We start from the raw sequence: 20,823 nt of genomic DNA, 5'->3' as shown, positions 1-20,823 counted from the left end.
ATCCCCCAGTTTTTCTTATTCTGTCTCCTTTAGATCATTTTATTGTTTATTATGTCCACATAAATGTGGAAGCTATGGAAAGGAAAATAAACTGCAACTCAGCTAATTTTGCTTTTTATTATTGATTAAGCAGAAGACAGAAATGTGTAAGAAGTTAAAACTTAGTCAAAAGAAGGAATTTAAAAAGATTTCTATTGTTGTATTTTCACTCTCTGCCTCAGCTGATTTACTCAACTGCAATCAGATTTTCCCCCCCATAAGAGCATTAGTCACACTGTGTTGTTTTAGGAGGACAGAAATATGGATAAATACCCAGGAGAACTGTTGTGAGTGTTAAATAAAATTTGGATTCTAAAGAAAAGTGGAAGGATTTGTTGGCATGATTCTCAAATAGATTAAGGCTTTGCAAGTGGGTGTGCTAATTAAGTCCATTTCCATCCATGCCTTTTCTAACCTACCTTGAAAAATTATAGTACCAATGGTACTTTAACAAAGACCTCTTCCTGCATTTGTGGAATTGACAGGACCCACTGATGAATTTGAAGTTCCACCCCCTTGAGAATCAGTTGAGATTTCTCTCACATATTTCTTAAGTTTTATCTTAATCTTGTATAAAAGGTAATCTTTAGAAGTTCTTTCCTCAGTAGACTGCTCTATTTTCCCATAAAATACACTTGCAAATAAGTCTGCAGATTTTTTTTTTTTTTTTAACACAAATGCCTGCAGCAACATCCATGATAAATCCTTTCTTGGCCTCAGCTTTCTGTAACCTTCTCCATCCCTCACAATGACACACACTTTCTCTCATTCATCTTTTATTACAATTCAATATTGTGCTTGAATATCATTAGCTTCTATGCAGCATTTCCTCCCCACCCCCACCTTTCTTTTTTTCTTTAAAGGACAAACTACTCTTGTTGTGCACATTTCATTTGGAAATTGACTTTGGTGTTATAGGTTCTAATATATTTATACAACAGGTACAGAAAGGTATTGGAAAAAAGAAGAAATATTTTTAACATCGTAAACCTCTAGCAAAAATATGTGTGTAATAGAATCTGGTACTGTGGTATTACACACATTACAACTGTCACTGTGACTTAGAGCCTTAGTTTAGCTGAAAGAAAATCTATAACCCCAGAAATGCAACAATGTCTGAGTCACAGTTCAGGGTAATAAATGTTTTTCACAGAATACTGTAATCCATATTTCCAAAAGCTGATGCAACAAAGGAATTTCTACTAGAAATCTTTCAATTTCATGGGTGGAGGGTCCAATGCAGAGAGAAACAGAGAAAGGAAAAAAAGTATTTAGAAAAAAATGATACACTCGAGTGACATGATAAACTGCCGATGTTCAGAAACCTTAGCCACCTGGCTAGTGAATTTGGTTGCTGCATAGCGTCCTCTGATTAAAAGCCAGAGAAGGCAAACTTTATTTGAATAATTTTGAGTAGACTGTTTTTCTCTTTAAAGGGCATGTTCCTTTTAAGAGATTTGTTTTATGACTACAACAAGAAACTGGGAAGAGGAATCACAGACATGGATCATGAAGGGCATTCCTCAAACTGGGGAAATGAGGGAATAAGAAGGCCTCACTATTGCCTTTGTGTGGGCATGGGCAGGGCTTGATAGTCTGAGGAACATTCTTGAGTACCTGCGATTGACTGAGATGTGTCTGAGATGTTCTCTTGACTTAATTAGGGGTGGGCGTGGATAGGAAAAGTCTAGGATGGCAAACAACGGGTCCTATGGAACCATAGAAAAGAAGCTGTTTTCATTTGTTCTTGTGCTAGTTTCTGGTCAACTGAAACAGTCATTTAAAAAATTTTTATTAAATTTATTGGGGTAACATTGGTTAATAACATCATATAAGTTTCAAATGTACAATTATATAATACATCATTTGTATATTGCAATGTATGCGCATCACCCAAAATCTAGTCTCCCTCTCTCACCATAAATTTGACCCCCTTTACCCTCTTTCTCCTCCCCCAAACTCCTTTCCCTCTGGTAACCACCATACTGTTGTCTGTGTCTATGAGTTTGTTTTGTTTGTTCATTTGTTGCTTAGAACAATCATTTTTGATAAGGGCAGAAACTGAAATACTTTCTTGTCCAATTGAGGGAACATGGGTAGAGTATCTGCTTGAATGTTAGAATGTGAAATTACAAAACAGGCCTGGCACTTTACCACTTCTATGTCACACAATTCCCTTCCCCTCCATGTATGTTAAACCTCCTACTCATTCCTGAAGACCGATTCAAATGTCCATTTGGAAATTCTTTCTACCTCTTGGCTCCCAAAGCAGTTATTTGTATTCTTTTATATTATTTATGACATTCTAAAGTTAGTTGCTCACATGGGCAGCAGATCAGTTTGTTGAAGATCAATTTCCCAAAGTTATTTAGCCAAATTAAATTCACCAAAGTCAACTGAGGAAACCAATTGGCTTAAAACAATTTTTTTTCAAGTCTGTGATTTATTCATCATAAGATCCTTGAAGGCAGAAACCTTGTCTGATTCATGCCTGGTGGCTCTTGCACAACTCAGCATATTGCTTGGGGGTATCAAAGGGGTTAATGGATGCTTAGTGCTTATTGAATTTAATTTAATATAATTGTAATACAAATGAAATAACTTCATATTATTCTTGCTTTCCCTATGTTCACTTTTTCTATCTTGGTTATAATGTGCAGACCACACCTAACTGGAGTATACAGACCTTGAGAAGTGTTTCTGCCAAGCCTGTCCTGCAGGTATAGAGTTTGTATAGATTTATGTGAGAAATTCAGCCCTTTATTGGATTAAGAATCCTTGGTTCCCCAGTAGCTTGTATTTTGCTTATTTTACTGTAACTTCTTAAAAGAATCCATCTTTGCTTACCATTGTTTTTCTGTCCCTTTCATTTAGTTTTATTGTTTTTTCTTTACATAGTTGATTCATCACCACTGGTTATGAGAAATGGATTGAACAGATTTTCTGTTCTTTCTGAGAACTCACCTCTCTGACATCAACAGTACACAAAGTCCAGGGAAACTATAGCAAGCTACCGGGACCTCTGTGGATGAGCATGGTGATGTGGATGTTAGTTGCCCACCATCAGCTAATCCACCTCTTCCCTGCCAAGGTACCCCATTTTGCTAAGGTACTGTGTGGCTGGCCAAATGCCCCAGGGATGGTGGGACTCTTGCTCCAGGGGGAGATAATGATTATTTCAACTCAATCTTAGTAACCCGTTCCCATTTGCCCGTGAGGGAATCAAGCCCAACATTGGTCAATGAGATGTAAGGGGATACTTGCTGGGGGACTTCAAAATTTTTCTCAATGTGAGTCACACCTGGGAAAAGATTTCTCTCCTGCTTTGAATATTGCTCGGTGAGGATTTGGTGTGTGATACTGTTCTTATCACAAGGAAGAAAGCGGGAAAAAACACAGTGAAGTGGATTCCAGATAGACCTGTGATGTTTAGCCATCAATGAACCAATGCTGCCACCCACCTTACTGTGCTTAAGCCTTGGTATCTGGGTTGTCTGCTATTTTCAGCTGAAAACATCCTAACTAAAATGGTAGTTGTTGTGTTTTACAAAATAGCTGAGTTCCCTGATAATAAACATTTGGTAAGATGTCCTTTGAATCCTCTAATCTCACCCTGGCATGACCTCTATATGAATTTAGAGTCAACCAGTTCTATGGTCCCACTCTGGTGCCACCATTTACCTTGGGCAAATTGTTCAATTTCTCTGAGCCTCATTTTCATTCTCTATGCATTATCTATGTCCCACATTGCTGGAAATCTGTGTCTCTACCCCGTCTCTAACCCACATAACACCCAGGCTGACGATTTTAGAAAGTTTTGCTTTTCAGAAAACTCTTTCTAATAAAAAAATCTGCCATATATTATGGTCTTCAATTGGCCTTCAGGAAATGGTATCAGTTCTTAGTTCACATTCATGGCATTTACATTGACTAGAGTGGCCTCTTCTAGGTTAAACAAAAGAGATAATGCAAATTGCTGGTAGCTTTTAAAATACTCGAAGAGTGAGAAGGAGTAAAAGTTTTAGAAGACTCTTATGTAGGTATTAAAAATCTGAATGAACATCTTTTAGGTGAGTCCTGGAATAATTAGAAATGAAACATCAGAAACTTTCATTTAGATTCTACAATAGATTATACGAAGGTCTAAAATTCATGTCTCTTGCCCCTTTAGCCCTCCCCTCATCTGAAATATGGTACAAGGAAAAAAATTCTCCCCAATTTTGGTTCTAGTGAATAATTCACTACGGTTTTACATTTTGAGTCTGGTGAGTGAAATAGAACTAAGATTAAAGTCCTAGTTTCTATTATTCTATGTCCAATAATATTTACTTGAATGAAGAACTATTCCATTCATTTATGGAAAATCCTGTATTCAAGATAATAACAATTAGTTCAAATGTAACTTCATTATGATATATTTCATAAATGCATTTACCATAAATTAATATTTATTTCTCATAACATCTATTAAGAAACTAAGAATGGGTAGAGAATTTCTTAATATTGTAGACAAAAGTCAATCTCAAACCAATAGCTAAATTCATTCTTAGTGCAAAATACCAGAGGCATTCACATTAAAGCCAGGAACAATATAGGAAATATCACTGTCACTATTTAATTTTGTGTATTTTAGCCAATGCATTAAGACAAGAAAAATAAATAGGACATATAATTATTAGAGAGGGATAAAAGAAAATCCTCATTATTTATAGATACCATAGTTGTCTAAAAACCTAAGAATATTATCTGAAAAACTATTAAAACTAGTAATAGAGTTTATAAAGTTGGTCACTCACAAAATCTTTCCTTTATGCTTAGCTATAAGCTTAATAAGAAAGGTATAGGACACATCTGATGTTATAATGAAGAACGTGTCCATTTTTTGATATTTAACTTCTGACAGCTTTTAAGCCTTACCTTTTTCCTCTTTCCTTTGTGCCACACATCTGAGAAAACTGATAATAAAGTCTATTCTCCTTTGGTGCTGGTAGGAGATACCCCTCGTCCCATGAGGGAACACATATACCAGTTCCCCTCACTGCTCCCAACCACAGTAAAAACCCAGACTAGTCTCTTTTCTGTGCTCTCTCAAGCAATTTTGGACCCACTTGAGAGTTCTGCCCTGTCTTCCCCAGAGAACTCAATTATGGAAATAATAAACCTTTTCATACCCTTTTGGTGTGTGTTTGTGGTTTCATCAGTTTGACAATTGAGTTAAATTTAGGGTGGGAACCCCTCCTGCTTCTATAGGGTGACCATAAGAGATATATAGCGGATGTAAAAAAGACTGAGATAATAATAATAGCTAATATTTACTAATGCTTATTATGTTTTTACATACTGTTTTCAGTGCATTGAGTCATTTAATTCCTACAACAACTCCATGAGTAGGTGACATAATTACCTTCATTGTATAGATGAGGCAATAGAGGCCAGAAGTTAGGTATTTTGAACTAAGTCACACAGCTGATCAAAGGTAGGATCAGGATATAAATCGAGTAGTCTGGTTTCAGAGCCCTCTGTATGCCACTATATCAGAGATATACCATACTCTATCAGCCATCCATATTTGGCTTAATATTTTAAATGAAAAACCACACCTATCGGTTTATCCCATGGGTGCTACAATGTGCTTTAATTTTCTCTTGGTGGGTGGTTTGGCATTTTGCATTTAACTGCTGATTTGTGATATATACTTAAGACCAGACTTTTTGAAATATGAAAAGGAGGCACAGAATGTTTAAGTAAACTTGCTGAACTCACACATCCATGAAGAGGCAAAGCCAGGATCTAATCCTGTTGACTTTCTGATATAATAAATGACATTGATATACTGTTTATAACAAAAAAGGCATGCTGTATACATTATTTTATTTGACAACCCCCAAAATTGTGGAAAGGTAAATTAGTAGAGGTATAAATCTATTGTCCAGATGAGGAAACTGAGAGCCAGGGAAGTTGTATAATTAACTCAAGATCACACACACATATTAAATATGTGTAGCAAGACATAAATGTGGTCTCCGATACCACATTTTTCATGGTACAGGTTCATTTCTGTATTCAAGGTGTGCCTATAAATATGCTTAGATGTGGAGAGCCCTGGGATACCACATTGGCTTCCAGATGGGTGTGATCCAAGCTGGAGTTTCTCTCCTAGGAACCTGTATCTGATTTGTGGATGCGCCCTTCCCCCTGGAAAGCTCCAAGCTCTGGTACTAAGATTTGGAAATGGTCAGAATCTTAGTAGGTGCTTTATTGACCTGTTACTTTTAAGTCTGGTGTGGCTGCACTAGGGGATGCCTTGCTAGGGATGACAAATGCCCAGGCACTTATGGCAGAGTACATCTTCCAGAGATGGTTGCTCTTCTGCCATGTGACTTTGCCGTTCTTCTACTGAGAGCTGCAGTCTATTTCTCCAACTCCGTGAACCTGGACAGGCTCTGTTTCTGCTTTCACAAGTCGAGCATGGCGGAAGTGATGCTGTGCAATTTCCAGGCAGAGCCCTTAACTAGCCCCAGAGCTCCTGCTTCCTGTCTCTTGGAAGCCAGACACCATGGAATAAGAAGACCTAACTTGAGAGAGACTACAATGCTGAGAGAGCCCTCAACCATGTGGAGGGGTGTTGGAGGTTGAGACACCCTGTGGAGAGAAAGAGAAGCCAAAGAGCCCTGAGGTGTCAGACATGTGAATGAAAAAGCCGTCTAGGCAGTGTACACTCCAGTCCACACTGCTCAGACTGACACCACATGTAGCAGAGTTGACTTGCCCCATGCAAGGCCTTCCTTAATTTTTGATTTACAAAATTATGAGCAAAAGAAAGGATTGCTTGAAGCCGTTAAGTTTTGGGGTGATTGTTATATAGTTAGAGACGACTGAAACAAGTAATTTTAGGCTATTTCTAGTACTACAGACTGAGCAGTCAATAGGCACAGCTCTCCCTCCTGTCTGTGTGGAAATACTTTTCCTTTAGCAGAATGAACCACAATGGGAATGACCACTCATAATCAATAATCATTTTCAGCTCTCAGGAGCTTAGGTCTTTAAGGGTAATCCATTTTACCATTAGGAAAATATAATACCCAGATAAGTTATTTATACATATCTGAGCTAAAATTTCATGATTTGTTTTGATCAAGGGGAATATAATAATTCAAGTATGTGATTATGTTACTGTAGGCTGAAAGAATAGGGCCATGGGGAGAGATGGGGAGAAAGGGAAGGAGGAAGTGTGGGAAAACAAAGGAGAGAGGAGATGCAGCTACCAGACTGGCCAGAACTAGATTTCCGTGGCCAAAAGCAGACCCAGGACACCATCTTGTCCCTCAAGGTGAACTTGAGCTAATTATAATGTATTCTAATATTATTAGCATTGCAGGCAGGGAAAATCTCCATTCCCTGTTTTGCCATGACAGTTCCAACAAGAGCTAAATAAGGACAAGAGAATCCCACCTTCTGAAGGGAAGGAGTGGTCAGTGAGGACCTGCCTAGGAATCCCTATAACACCATCCCTAAAGCTTGAATATTTTGCACCCTCATTTTGAAAATAATAAATTCCTAGTCTTCTTTGTTCTTCAGAGCAGCTGCTCTTCTCCGGGCCTGCCCACTCCCACCATTTTGGGATTGTACTATCCTCTTTTCTTTTAATAAATCCACTGCTTGCTTGGCTTATTTGATTGGTGTTCTTGAATTCTTTCCTGTGACCATATCAAGAACTTGTCCTCCAGCAACAATTACATTTCTCTAGTTTTTTGCAGTTTCCAAGTGCTTTTTCAAATCTATCTTCTCTTTCAATCTTCCCAATGAGTCTGAGATAGAAGAGGTGGTATTATTCTCACTTTTTTTTTCATAAGTAAATAAATGCTTAAAAAGGTTATAAGACATGGCTAGAGCCATGGAGGAAGGATGGCAGGTAAGGCGAGAATCCAGATGTCTTGACTCAGTCTGTTTCCACTCCAGCAGCTAGCCAAACTGTGAGTTGAGCAAGACAGAGGGGATTGCTGGGGAGTCCTGTCTCCAGCTGATGTTTTAACCATTATGGTAGGTGTATGTTCAATGAAACTTGCTTGTTTCCAAGACAACAGAATTCAAACGGGAACCTCAATTGCTCAGGAGGAGGCAGATTCACTGTCATTTCCATCCCTTTGAAGAATTGCACATTTTGATGGACAAAGTGCCAGAAATAATTAAACTAAATAGCTCTACAGAATCCTGATGGAGCAAGAAAGCAGAAGAAAATAAGCATATTTATATGTATATAAATGTGGGTGGCGTTTCTTCTGTGAGAGTCTTTCAACAAAAATCATGACAATCCAGGAAAATCCAGGGATCAACACCTTATAGAAGAGAACAACAATTTGGAAAGAAAAAAAAGGGAGCACCTTGAACTGTAGAGGTGGGGAGGTGGGGAAAGAAAGTGAAGCTTATGGGTAAGGGGGAGGGACAGAACTGGGCCCTCAGTCCTTTCCCTGGTCCCCAGTGGAAGAAGCAGTGGAGGAAGCAGATTTTAACTTGAATTCCCTATGTTGAGTCAAGTAGCTTGAAGCGTTCATTTTGTTTTTATTTACTTTTCTTGCGAGGTATCCACTTTGGCTCTAATTTCCTTTTTTTTTTTTGCTGTGGAGATCAAGAGGTTTTGAGTGGAGCAGAGATGGAATACATTGTTCTGTATTGGCCACATGCCAGATTTTATTACAATTTCTTTCTTAACTTAGCTTGTTATGGGATGGAAATTTGGTCTCTCTGGCATGTGAGAGGGAGGAGGATCTGTTGATTTCTTCTATCCTGGTCTCTAATTTATTCAATCTTTATTGGGCGGCTGTTCTATAGAAGGCCCTGGTCTAAGAATTGGGGATTCAGAAATGACTAGGGCATGCCATTTAGTGGCTCACATTTAGTGTACCCCCTTGCCTGGTTTTCATAGCTAAATAATGAAAATTTCATAGCCCTGTTGTGAATGAACTACAGAGTGATTGTCCAATGCATGATTTTTATGCAACATTCATTTAGTTATTCATGTAGTCAACAAATAATTACTACCTCTTACTAAAAGCCAGTCGCTCTGCTACGTGCTGGTTTCAAAAAGTAAACAAAAGCAACATGTATAACAAAGAATTAGTATCCAGAACTTATAATTACCCTACAAATCAATAAGAAAAGGACAAATAAACCAACAGACAAATGAATAAATGATACAAACCCTTACTTAAGCTAGTGAGAAAATGCAAATTAAAATCACCACAAGATACTTTATTTTTACCTCCTAGTGTGGCAAAAATGAAAAGTTTATTAATATCCAGTGTTATCCACTTGTGGGAAAAAGACCACTTCTTTGTATTTCTGGTGGGAATGGTAAAATGATCCCTGACTTTAGAGGGCAACATGATAGCATCTATTAAAATTGTTTGTATGAAGAATAATTGGGGCCGGCCCGGTAGCTCAGGTGGTTGGAGCTCTGTGCTTCTAATGCCAAGGTCACTGGTTGGATTCCCACGTGGGCCAGAGAGCTGCGTCCTCTGCAGCTAAGCTCTCCTTGGAGCCGGGCTGGGGTGAGGTGAGCAGCCCGAGGTTCAGGTTCACATGATGCTGTGAGCTGCTGAGAGCGGCTGACTGCCTCAGCGGGAGTGGGGCGGGGCGCAAGGCTCATAATACCTACACAACTACACTGAGAAACTACGGCTTTCCTGGAGTGGGGTGGGGGGAAGAGGAAGAAGGAGGAAAAAAAAGAACAATTGGAAACAGGCTAAATGTCTCTGGAGTGGGTAGATGGGACATGGTATATTCATATGGTGAAATATCACACAGACATTCAGGAGAAAAAAATTAGAGCTATCCATATCAGCATGGATTAATCTCAAAAATATAGAGTGAAAAGAGCAAGTTGCAGAGTTATGTGTGCTCTATGACCATTTATGTGGAAAAACCCATAAAAAGTCAATACTCCATATTTTCTATGGTGTAGATTAACGGCCTGGTAAAGTTATGTATCAGATTGTAATAGTGGTTATCTCTTGGTTTTTGGTAGGGGAAAGGACTGAATAGGTCCAAGGGGACTTCATCTATATCTATAACATTATATGTTTTAGGCATATAGATCATGTATAATTTATTTGTGAAAAATTAGCTGGAGGGAAGCAGTGTACAGAACACAATTCCTGTCTTTGAGGAATTTATTGATTAATGTCCTTATCTATGGGCAAAGCTGGGATTTGAACCTAGGTTTCCAATTTCCTAGTGTAATGATCTGCCTCTTGGGTATATGATAAATTTAACCATCTGTGAATAATCCAATGTTCTGACTTACTTTCTGCAAAGTGATAGCTTTTCCAGTTTGTGTAAAGGTTAAGACATTGTATTTCTTTCTTTGTGTGGGGGAGTGGTTGGATTTTTCATTAAAAAAATTTTTTTTTTATTAAAAAAGGAACCGACGCCAAGAATATTTACAATTTATGCATAAGGTATGCAGAATAACAGTACAGTGGGCATACTCATTAACCTACCACCTAGTTGAAGGAACAGAAAGCTCATGAATTTTCAAAACGGAAATTGGTGGGAATATTTGGAGTGTTCCATAAGAGACAAAACCTGAAGGTCTTTATTTTATTTTATTAAAAAAATTTTTTAAATTAGCTTCAGGTGTACAAAACAATGTAATAGTTAGACGTTTATCATTTATATCCCTTACACAGTGATAACCCCCTGCCCCCATCTACTACCCCTCTGACATGGCGTACAACCCTTACCTTTCCACTGTCTCTATTCCTAATGCTGTGCTCCACTTCTTGTATCTATCATCTATCTATCTATCTATCTATCTATCTATCTATCTATCTATCTATCTATCTATCTATCTACTTATCTGTATATAAAATTATAGTTGACATTCATTGTTGTTCAGCTTCAGCTTCAGGTGTACAGTGCAGTGATCAGGCATCTACATCATCCCTGAGGTGGGCTCCCTAATGAGACAAGTATCCATGACCCTACAAAATCTTTACAACATTATTGATTACATTCCCCAAATTGACTTTCGTATCCCTGTGGCAATCTTGTGGTTACCGAGTGTGCTTTCTAATCCCCTCACCTTCCCCCTTATCCCCACTCCCACCCCATCTAGAAACCCTCAGTTTTTCCTCTATGTCTCTGAGACTGTTTCTGATTAGTTCATTCATTTATTCTTTTCTTTAGATTCTACATATAAGTGAGATCATATGGTATTTGTCTTTGTCTGACTTATTTTATTTAGCATAATGTTCTCTAGGTCCACCCATATTGTTCAATATGGTAAGATTTCATTCTTCTTTATGGCTGCGTAATACTCCTTTGTATAAATGTACCACAGTTTCTTAATCCAGTTGTCTACTGATGGGCATTTTGGTTGTTTCCATGTGTTGGCTATTGTGTATAGTGCTGCAATAAACATGGGTGTGCATAAATTTTTTCTAATTAGAGTTTTGGATTTCTCTGGATAGATACCTAGGAGTGGTATTGCTGGGTCATAAGGTAGTTCCATTTTCAGTTTTTTGAGATGCCTCCGTACTGTTTTCCATAGTGGCTGCACCAATCTGCAATCCCACCAACAATGCACAAGGGTTCCCTTTTCTCCACATCCTTGCCAGCACTTGTTGTTTGTTGATTTATTGATGATAGCCATTTTGACTGGGGTGGGGTGGTATCTCATTGTGGTTTTTATTTGCATTTTTCTAATGATTAGTGAGGTTGAGCATTTTTTCATATGTGTGTTTGCCATCTGTATGTTTTCTTCAGAAAAATGCCTCTTCATGTCCTTTGCCCATTTTTTAATTGGGTTGTTTGTATTTTTGGAGTTGAGTTCAGTGAGTTTTTAATAAAATTTGGATATTAACCCCTTATTGGATATATCATTGGCAAATATCTTCTTCCATTCAGTAGGATGACTTTTTGTTTTTTATTGATGATTTCCTGTGCTGTGAGAAAACTTTTTAGTTTGATGTAATCCCACATGTTTATTTTTTCTGTTACTTCCCTTGCCCGATGGGATATATCGGTAAAAATCTTACTCCGGGTAATGTCTGTAAACTTTCTTCCTGTATTTTCTTCTAGGAGTTTTATGGTTTCAGATCTTACATTTAAATCTTTAATCCATTTTGAATTTATTCTTGTATATGATGTAATGAGGTGGTCCAGCTTCATTTTTTTGCATATGTCTGTCCAGGTTTCCCAGCATCATTTATTGAATAGACTGTCTTTACCCCACCATAAATTATTGCTTCCATTGTCATAGGTTAAATGACCATATAGGCATGAATTTATTTCTGGGCTCTCTATTCTGTTCCATTGATCTATGTGTCTGTTTTTATGCCAGTACCATGCTGTTTTGATTACTGTAGCTTTGTAGTATAATTTGGTGTCAAAACCTGAAGGTCTTGAGGGTCTTTCCCAGTCTACATCAGTATAATTTCCATAACTCCCTAGCAGCCAAATAAATGAAAGAATGGCACTATTTGGAAAATTGGAATCTTCTCCTCTTTGTGTGCTAAATGGCTAGGCAGTGATTTACCTGGGCTGCTCCTAGAAGGTGAGAAGTCACACAAAGCTCTGAGAGGTGCGTCCAGAGGTAAATAGAGTTCCTAAGTGTATTTAGCAAATGATAATGCCAACCACAGAATACATATAGCATGGAGGAAGCAAAATGTGCATTTGTTGTCTGGGAAGCAATTGAACGTTTATAGTTTGGGAATAGCTAGTTCAGAGCTGGAGGAAGAGAGATCCTTGTTTCAGTCAATGAAAGAACCAGTGTTTTCTGGGACACAGTGGAGAATTAAAAGGAATTTACCCAGCTAAGTAATCCATTTTTGAGTTTCCTCAAGTCTTTATCTGAGAAGGGATTTAAGCAGGAACTAGTTAAGACTACTCAAAATGCAGAAATTGCAAGTGACAACACATTCAACATGTATAAAGCGGGAGAGGGGAGTGGGGAGGGGGGTGAGAGAGAATGGAAAGACAGAGAGAACAGGGAATAGGTGGAGTATAAGGCCACAGTTGGTCTTCCATGCTCTTCTAAGGTCTTGGGGGCTACAAGGTTTTACACATGTAGTATGAAAGCCTCACAACAACATGCTATCTTTAATAAATGATATGTTTACTCCAAATAAAGGTTAGAGAATTGCCTGGTGTTGTAAAAGAATCAGAGCTGAAAAGAGATGATTAAGGAATCCCCAGAAGCTCCTGGCAGCCATTTGGGGCCCCTCAGAAGCCCCTACTTTCCAAAGTCCCAATTCCATCTTTTCAGATAGTGCTCGAAACCTCAGCTCCGCCCTTCATCACAGCCTGTAGGGTTGCCAGATAGAATACAGGATGCAATATTTGGGATATATGCTAAAAAATGATGTGTTTTTAATCTGAAATTCAGATTTAACTGGGTGTATTTTTGTTTTCCAATTCTGGCAACCCTATGTGTGTAAAATATGCTTGCCCTTGTTCCTCTCCCGATTCCTTTTCTAATTCCGGTCAAGTCAAAGTTCTGCATCCCTCCAAAGACCCCAGCTGCCTCAGAAGGACCCCTTAGGTGAGAATTTTCTTCCTTTAGGACCCTAAGGAGGGAAGGAATGTACTACTCTCATTTCTGTCTCCCCCAAGATTTTTCCCCCCCTATACTGGAAGATCATCCCACCATTTTGGAGAATTTTATGCCTATTAGCCACAAAGGTCTTTCTCTTCAATGTCTTCACAGTGGAGAGATTGGGATGAATATCATTGTGCAAGAATATTCAGGATTAAGAAATAATTATATTCTTATCTCTAAGCCCTACAGTATCTGTAGGGTGTGGCAGAAAGAGTTTGTCATCAGAAAGAACACAACCTTACTCCTTGACAATCCCAAACACACCTGGAGTTCAGAAGATGGGCAAGGCACTTCTTTACTGTTCCCTCTAGGCTATTCTCCCATACAAACTTAGTTAGCCTTGGAGGAAATCTAGATAATCCCTTGCAGTTTGCTCTCCTTGTAGTTGAAGCCAGGGAGACCTGTTACCCTTCTTAGAGGATCATGACTTCATCTAGAGATGAGGATCTAAGCCAGGGGTTGGCAAATTATAGTTCGTAGGGCAAATCCTGTTCACTGACTGTTTTTGTACAGCTCATGAGCTAAGAATGGGTTTTATATTTTTAAATGGTTAAAAAAATCTAAAGAAAAATAGTATTAAGTGACGTGGAAATTACATAAAATTAAAATTTTGGTGTTCATTGTTTTATTGGAACACAGCTGTGCTCATTCTTTTATGCATTGTCTACAGCTGCTTTTGTGCTATAAAGACAGTTGAATATTTGCAACAAAGACCATATGACCCACAAAGCCTAAAATATATACTGTCTGGCCCTTTCCGTATAAACTTTGTTGACCGTTGATTTAAGCAATAAACTTCTCTTACTGAAAATAGCTGCCCCCCTGAGAGTGGACTGGTCAGTGTATTTGCTATCTACATTACAAGATCCCCTTCCCACCGGTAACAGATCACTTAGAGACCTTTTGCTTGTTGTCAGGGACAGAAAATCCAACTCAAAGTGCCCTTTTAGCAGTGTAGAATCTAGCTGCAGTGTGACTGTTCTAATAGTGCATTCATGTTGACACAAAAACTTTGTTTTGGATCAGAAAATGCATTTCACATGATCTTGGTTTCTCTCCATTTCCTGACCTGCCTTCCAATGTGTGAGCTTTATCCTTTTTTTAAAAAAAATGCTACTTTTTCTTTTTTTTAATTCAGTCCCAGGGATTATCAGGGTATGCACAGCATATGGGTCAGAAATTTTAAGGCCATTTTATTATTATTATTATTGTTATTAAGGAGGGCACAGCTCACAGTGGCCCATGCGGGGATTGAACCGGCAACCTTGGTGTTATTAGTACCACGCTAACCAACTGAGCTAACTGGCCACCCCACTGTGAGCTTTATCCTTGATCCCTTCTTCAGAGCACCCATACCGGTAAATGAATGGTTATAGTGGTTTCAGATTTGACAGCCTCACTCTACACTGGTTCCCAACTTTTGTCACATCATGGCCAACATATGAAATGTTATTTGTACAGCACATTGAGGTAAACTAGGGGGATTTGTGAGTGTCTACATAGGGCTTGGCGAAAAAAATCTATTCTATATATTTATGATTATGATAAAAAGAAAATAAAAAGTATTAGGAAAGATATTAAATATAGGACTTGTATAAATCTTACAAATAAAATCTTTCCAAAAATTTAAATGAGAAGCTTGATCTTGCTTGCGTAAACATAACATTTTAATTTCATATTTTATGTTTGAAATGGTTACGTGCAATTTTTTATCAAGGCTTTAAACTCATGATTTCTTCAGTTATGATAGTCACTAGACAAAAAATTTGCTTATATAATTAAGTGATAAAACACTTAAAAACTTAAAAAAAAACTTAAACTTTGTTAAACCATCAGTTTAGCACAGCTTAAATTATATTTACAAGATTTGTCAGTTCTTCCTTTATTTTACTGACAAATGCATTATTAAAATTTTATAACGGTAATGGATTTTTTAATCCAATAAATCTTTTGCATATTAACTGCATACATGGTTTAAGCAATCAGTTAACTTGGACACTATTATTAAAATGGCACATAAACCACAAGTGGGGAGAAATAGCTCATTTACAAAGACAGAGGTTGGGAGCCATGGCTTGCTTGGAGCTGTGTCTCTGAGACGCCCCTCCAGCCCACACTGCTGTCCCCCACTGCCCAGCTTCATCCTGGGCTGCAAGCTTGCATGTAGCATTCTTTGCACACCTGGAACATTAAATACCCCAGTAGCTCCAAGAGCCCCTTGCTCACTGTGACAGAGATAAGCTTCACAGAGGGCGTGTCCTCTGTAGATATATTATATCAGGCACAGAGCACAGTATGTATGTATGTATGTATGTTCGTGGTTATACCAAGGATTAGAATATACCTCCTTAACTTGTCAGTCTGCCTTCAATTAATATAATCTGTTTCATATAAACATAAGAATCTTACTTCCCTCCCAGTGTCTGTGTTGTTGTATTGCATTTTACTTTGACACCTGTTTAGACACCAAAATACATTGTTATTTTTGTATTATGCAGTCAATTGTCTTTAAAAAAAACCAGTTTTATTGGGATGCAAATTCACATATCATAAAATTATTTACAAAGTATACAATTCAATGTTTTTTGATATATTACAGTATTAATTTAAAAATTGTAAAATATATATAACAAAGTTTTCCATTTTAACTTTTTAAGTGTACATTTCAGTACATTCACAATGTTGTGCATCCATCACCACTATTTCCAAAAATCACCCCAAACAGAAACTCTGTAACTATTAAGCAATAACTCCCTATTTCCTCCTCCCCCCAGCCCTTGGTAACTTCTGATCTACTTTCTGTTTCTATGAATTGCCTATTTTATGTACCTCATGTACCTGGAATCATACAATATTTGTCCTTTTGTGTCTGGCTTACTTAGCATAATATTTTCAAAGTTCAAGGTTGTAGTAGGTATGTAAACTTCATTTCCTTTTAAGGCTGAATAATATTCCATTGTATGCATATAACATATTTTGTTTATCTGTTCATGGACTAGTTAATTATTTTTAAAGAAAATTAAGAAACAAGAAAAAAATGCTCCTTAGATACTTACCTATGCATTTATTATTTATGGAACTTTTCATTTGTTCATGAATAACTGAATTTCTATCTGGTGTCCTGTCCTTCCATCCTGGAGGGGATGGGGATGGCTCTGTTGTGGTGGAACTGTGACTCAAAGGGTTCATTTTACCTTTTCTTAGGTTAAAAGGAAGTGAGGTTGGTAGCACAGGCCTGTTTTATCTTTGTGAATACTTCACTGATACATGGAGGCAGAGAGTAAGTGTTTGTGCCTGTGGTGTCACATTCCCTTTCTCTGTTCAAATGGCTGTGGAAGTACAGATATCCTCATTTGGGACAGACACGTCTGAAGGTCCAGTGTAAGTTCTCGAGAGAGGAACGTCTCTCCAGCAGCGAAAGGCAGGCCTGAACAGAGGGCCCAGCAGAACACAGCCACTTGAGGAAGGGTTCTTGTCTCATTTCTGCTGTTTCCTTGCCCAGGAGGACTTGTGTTAGTGAGCAAACAGAATGTGGAGATTATTTCCTGCTGGGCAATACTTGGAATCCTCTGCCAGGCCTTTGGGACACCCCTATGGGATGGTAGCTTGTTTTATGTCAGGTGCCCATTGTAAGCAATGCCATTCATTATCTACGTGGTTTTCAGGCTGTCTGCAAACCTTCTTATGGCAATACATAAATGACCGTGAATCTTCAGAAATCAAGAGTTCTCTCTTTGTGTAATGGCTGGTGAAAAGGGGTTGAAATTTAGCTTTTCCTCAGAATTCCTTTATCATCCTGCTGTTCCATATTTAAGTGCTAGTATCTGGAAGTCATTGTTCTCAACAGTAATTTGAAAGAAAGTTGCTTACAGAAGCATCACGTAGAGGGGAAAACTTGGGTAGATTCAAAACGAGAGAGGGATTGAATTCCAGGTTAAATACCCAGTCTGTCCCTTGAAGCTGAGGCATGTACATGAGAATGCAAACAGAAAACAGTAGGTAAACGTGCTGGAATGTACAGTGGGTAATGGATATTGAAGGATGATCTTGTCATGCATGTTAAACAGATACTTTTATGAGTTTAAATTTAATTAGCATCTGGAAATTAACAAGGCTAGAAAGAAGGGCAATGTGTTTTTAAGTGATGGCGATGGATAGGTACTGTTTGGAGCATATAGATAAATGAATATTTAATTTGTAATGGATAATGAGCTAGGTGCCTATACATACTGTGTTTCCCTGAAAATAAGACCTAGCCAGACAATCAGCTCTAATGTGTCTTTTGGAGCAAAAATTAATATAAGACCCTGTCTTATTTTACTATAATATAAGATTGGGACTTTATAATATAATTTAATATAATGTAATGTAATATAATATAGTATAATATAATACTGATTTCCAGCTAGGTCTTATTTTCGGAGAAACACGGTAATTTGTTTTTCAAGTTGCTATCACAGCACAAAATAAGAGACTCATCCAAGGTCAGGAAATTCCTATTATTACCGTTTTTCTTTGGTTAACATTTGATTTGCATTGTTCCAGTTGGATAATAACTATTTTCATTGTCATACCCTCTGTTGCTTCTTTAAGGGATGGGGCATGAAAATAATTTTTGGTCTTACATCTTCTGCACATTTACCTTAAGCATGTGCATGTTGGATCAGAGTATGCTCCTGGTGGAAAGGCAAGTGGACTTGTGTATCTTCTCTTCTAGCACGTTTTAATATTTACAGCATTTGTTTGCTGATGATTTTTTAGGAGGTGAGACTGAGAAATAAACTTTAGCTAGAGGGTAGAAGAAGAGATCCAGTTTTGTTTGAAAATTATATACTTTCCTTTGGTCGTAAACTGTATGGATCTCTCTAAAGCATAAATTGAAGCTGTCTTTTGCTTTCATCCTAAATGGTGCTGAACTGGGGTTGAGGTCAGGGTGTTATAGCAGGAGAACCGTATGGGTCTGGGTTCTAGTCAGAGGCAGTCCCACCAGGAGAGTTTGCTCTCTGAGGAGGCCAGCCCTTTGTGCTGAGCACAGCATGTGTGTATATGAATAAGCGTATGGATCCTCCACTTCATGGATTGCAGGAGGTGAGAAGGCATTGCTGTGTCTTGCAGACTTAATCAAGAGTTAAGTAGCTGAAGAGTTATGTGGAGTGCCCATGCAGACAGGCTCAGGAGGAGGGGGTGCACATCCATGGCACAGGTCTCTAGACCAGACCCTACTTCGAACGTCAGCCTTGAAACTAACTGCCCTTTTCTCTCTTTCCTCAAAGTCGTGCCCTGTGAACTGGGGGAGAGTTGTTTTGGACAGAAGTGGAGGACAGGGCTGCAGTGTTTTTATTTATACTCGGAATGGATATGTGTTCCTGCTTTATCAATTTCTCTTATTTCTTCTCAAGGAATTGCATTTTAGTGTGTGTGTCTGGGAGTGAATGGGCAGGTCATCCATTCCAGGGAAATACAGTAACTCATACAGGTGTCTATGGTTGGGGAAGGGTGCACAGAAAGCCATTTCGTGCAGCCATTCCCAAACCTGGCTCTGCAAATGGGTTCCTCCAGGGAGCCTTGAAAAATTCTGCATCCATGCCCTGCTCCTGGAAATTCTGATTTTGTCATTCTGAGGGCCTAGACATTTATGTTTCATAAAAACACTTTAGTGAGTTCTGTTGGGTAGTGGTGTTTGTGTCCCTCAGAGTTAGTATATCTCCAGCCTTAAATCTTCTCAGTATTTGAAGACAATATAAACGCCTGATGACACACATACAATCACGAATTTTGGCGCTAGGATCACTTTACCCTCTTTGGGTCAACATTGTCTGTTTGATCTTTTTAAAGCACAGACTCTAGCCTCTCTCTACTTCCTGCACCTGGAAGCCTTCCACACCACCCAGGTGTTGGGGGTGGGAGTCGCTGTAGGACCCAAGCTCCAGGCTCTGTAACATGCAACCTCTTTGAGAGGGAGTGTGAGTAATACAGACCAGGCCAGGATTTACACTGTACAACCTGGTGTGGCTTCCTGCCCTGGGCCCTGTCATGCCCCAGGGATCCAGGACACTTTCCTGCCAGTGGGAGGTGGTGATGTCACTGCACTGAGGGATCCGCCCTGGAAAAGGAGAAGGCAGGAAGGTGACTGGAAAACGTTGTTTAAAAATGGGCTGGACCCTCACAGCTCCCTAGAGCTAAATAAATTTAGTAATATTGTTTTTATCATTGTTCCTAAAGTTCCACAGTGGAGAATTAGGGGCTAGTTTCCAAGGTGGGGATGCTTTTTAGCTTTTGTGTATTTTGAAAGGGGGTCTCTAGGGGCTTGGGGCACATGGAGGGAAGGGCAGGGAGGAGATGTGGGCTGCTACCCCGGGAGCACCCAGAATAAGAGCTGGGAGATTTATGTGGTGTTTGTGTGTGGTTGAAACCTTGGCGGGGAAGCAGTCCAACTCTTCATTGACAACCCTTTGTTTTGAGATAAATTTAAACAGGGTTGTTAAGAGCGTTTTGCATTTGTACAAGTGCTTTTTATGAACAATAGTTTCCAACCATTTAATAATGACCTTGGCACTTTTCATCAGAACAGCACAATTCTCAATCTGTCTCTGGCTTTGCTGAGGAGCAGTCACACTTCCTGTTCTCTTTAATCGCTTCTCCCATCTGGGAAGCACCAGGCTCTCCGGAAGACACCTGTTTTCTCGCCTGTTATTTTCAAAGCTTGGATCCCTGGCCGGTCCTGAATGGCTGTGAGTGAGAAGAAGGGGGCCACAGGGTCAGGCCTGTCTCCTGAGGGACAGAAATCACCAAGTGTCTATGGAGGACCCCATCATTTCAGGGCCTGTTTGTGAACTCCCAAGTGAGGCTGGGCCTGGGTCATGTACCTTTTTCTTTTTTTTTTTTTTTTTTGGTAGGATGTATTTTCATTGTCATTTGTTTCTATGTATCTTTTGATCTCTCCTCTAATTTCTTCTTTGACCCAGTCCTTCTTTAAAAGTATGTTATTTAATCTCCATGTATTTATGTTTTTTCCCGCTTTCTTTTTACAGTTGATATCCAATTTCAAAGCCTTGTGATCAGAGAATATGCTTGGTATGATTTCAATCTTCTTAAATTTGTTGAGACTGATTTTATGTCCCAATATATGGTCTATCCTTGAGAATGTTCCATGTACACTAGAAAAGAATGTATAGTCTGAT

This window comes from Rhinolophus sinicus, linkage group LG03 (genome assembly GCF_036562045.2).
Source record: "Rhinolophus sinicus isolate RSC01 linkage group LG03, ASM3656204v1, whole genome shotgun sequence".
NCBI classification, from domain to species: Eukaryota; Metazoa; Chordata; class Mammalia; order Chiroptera; family Rhinolophidae; genus Rhinolophus; species Rhinolophus sinicus.
The sequence above is the reverse complement of the archived record's forward strand: the minus strand, read 5'-3'. Positions refer to the sequence as shown.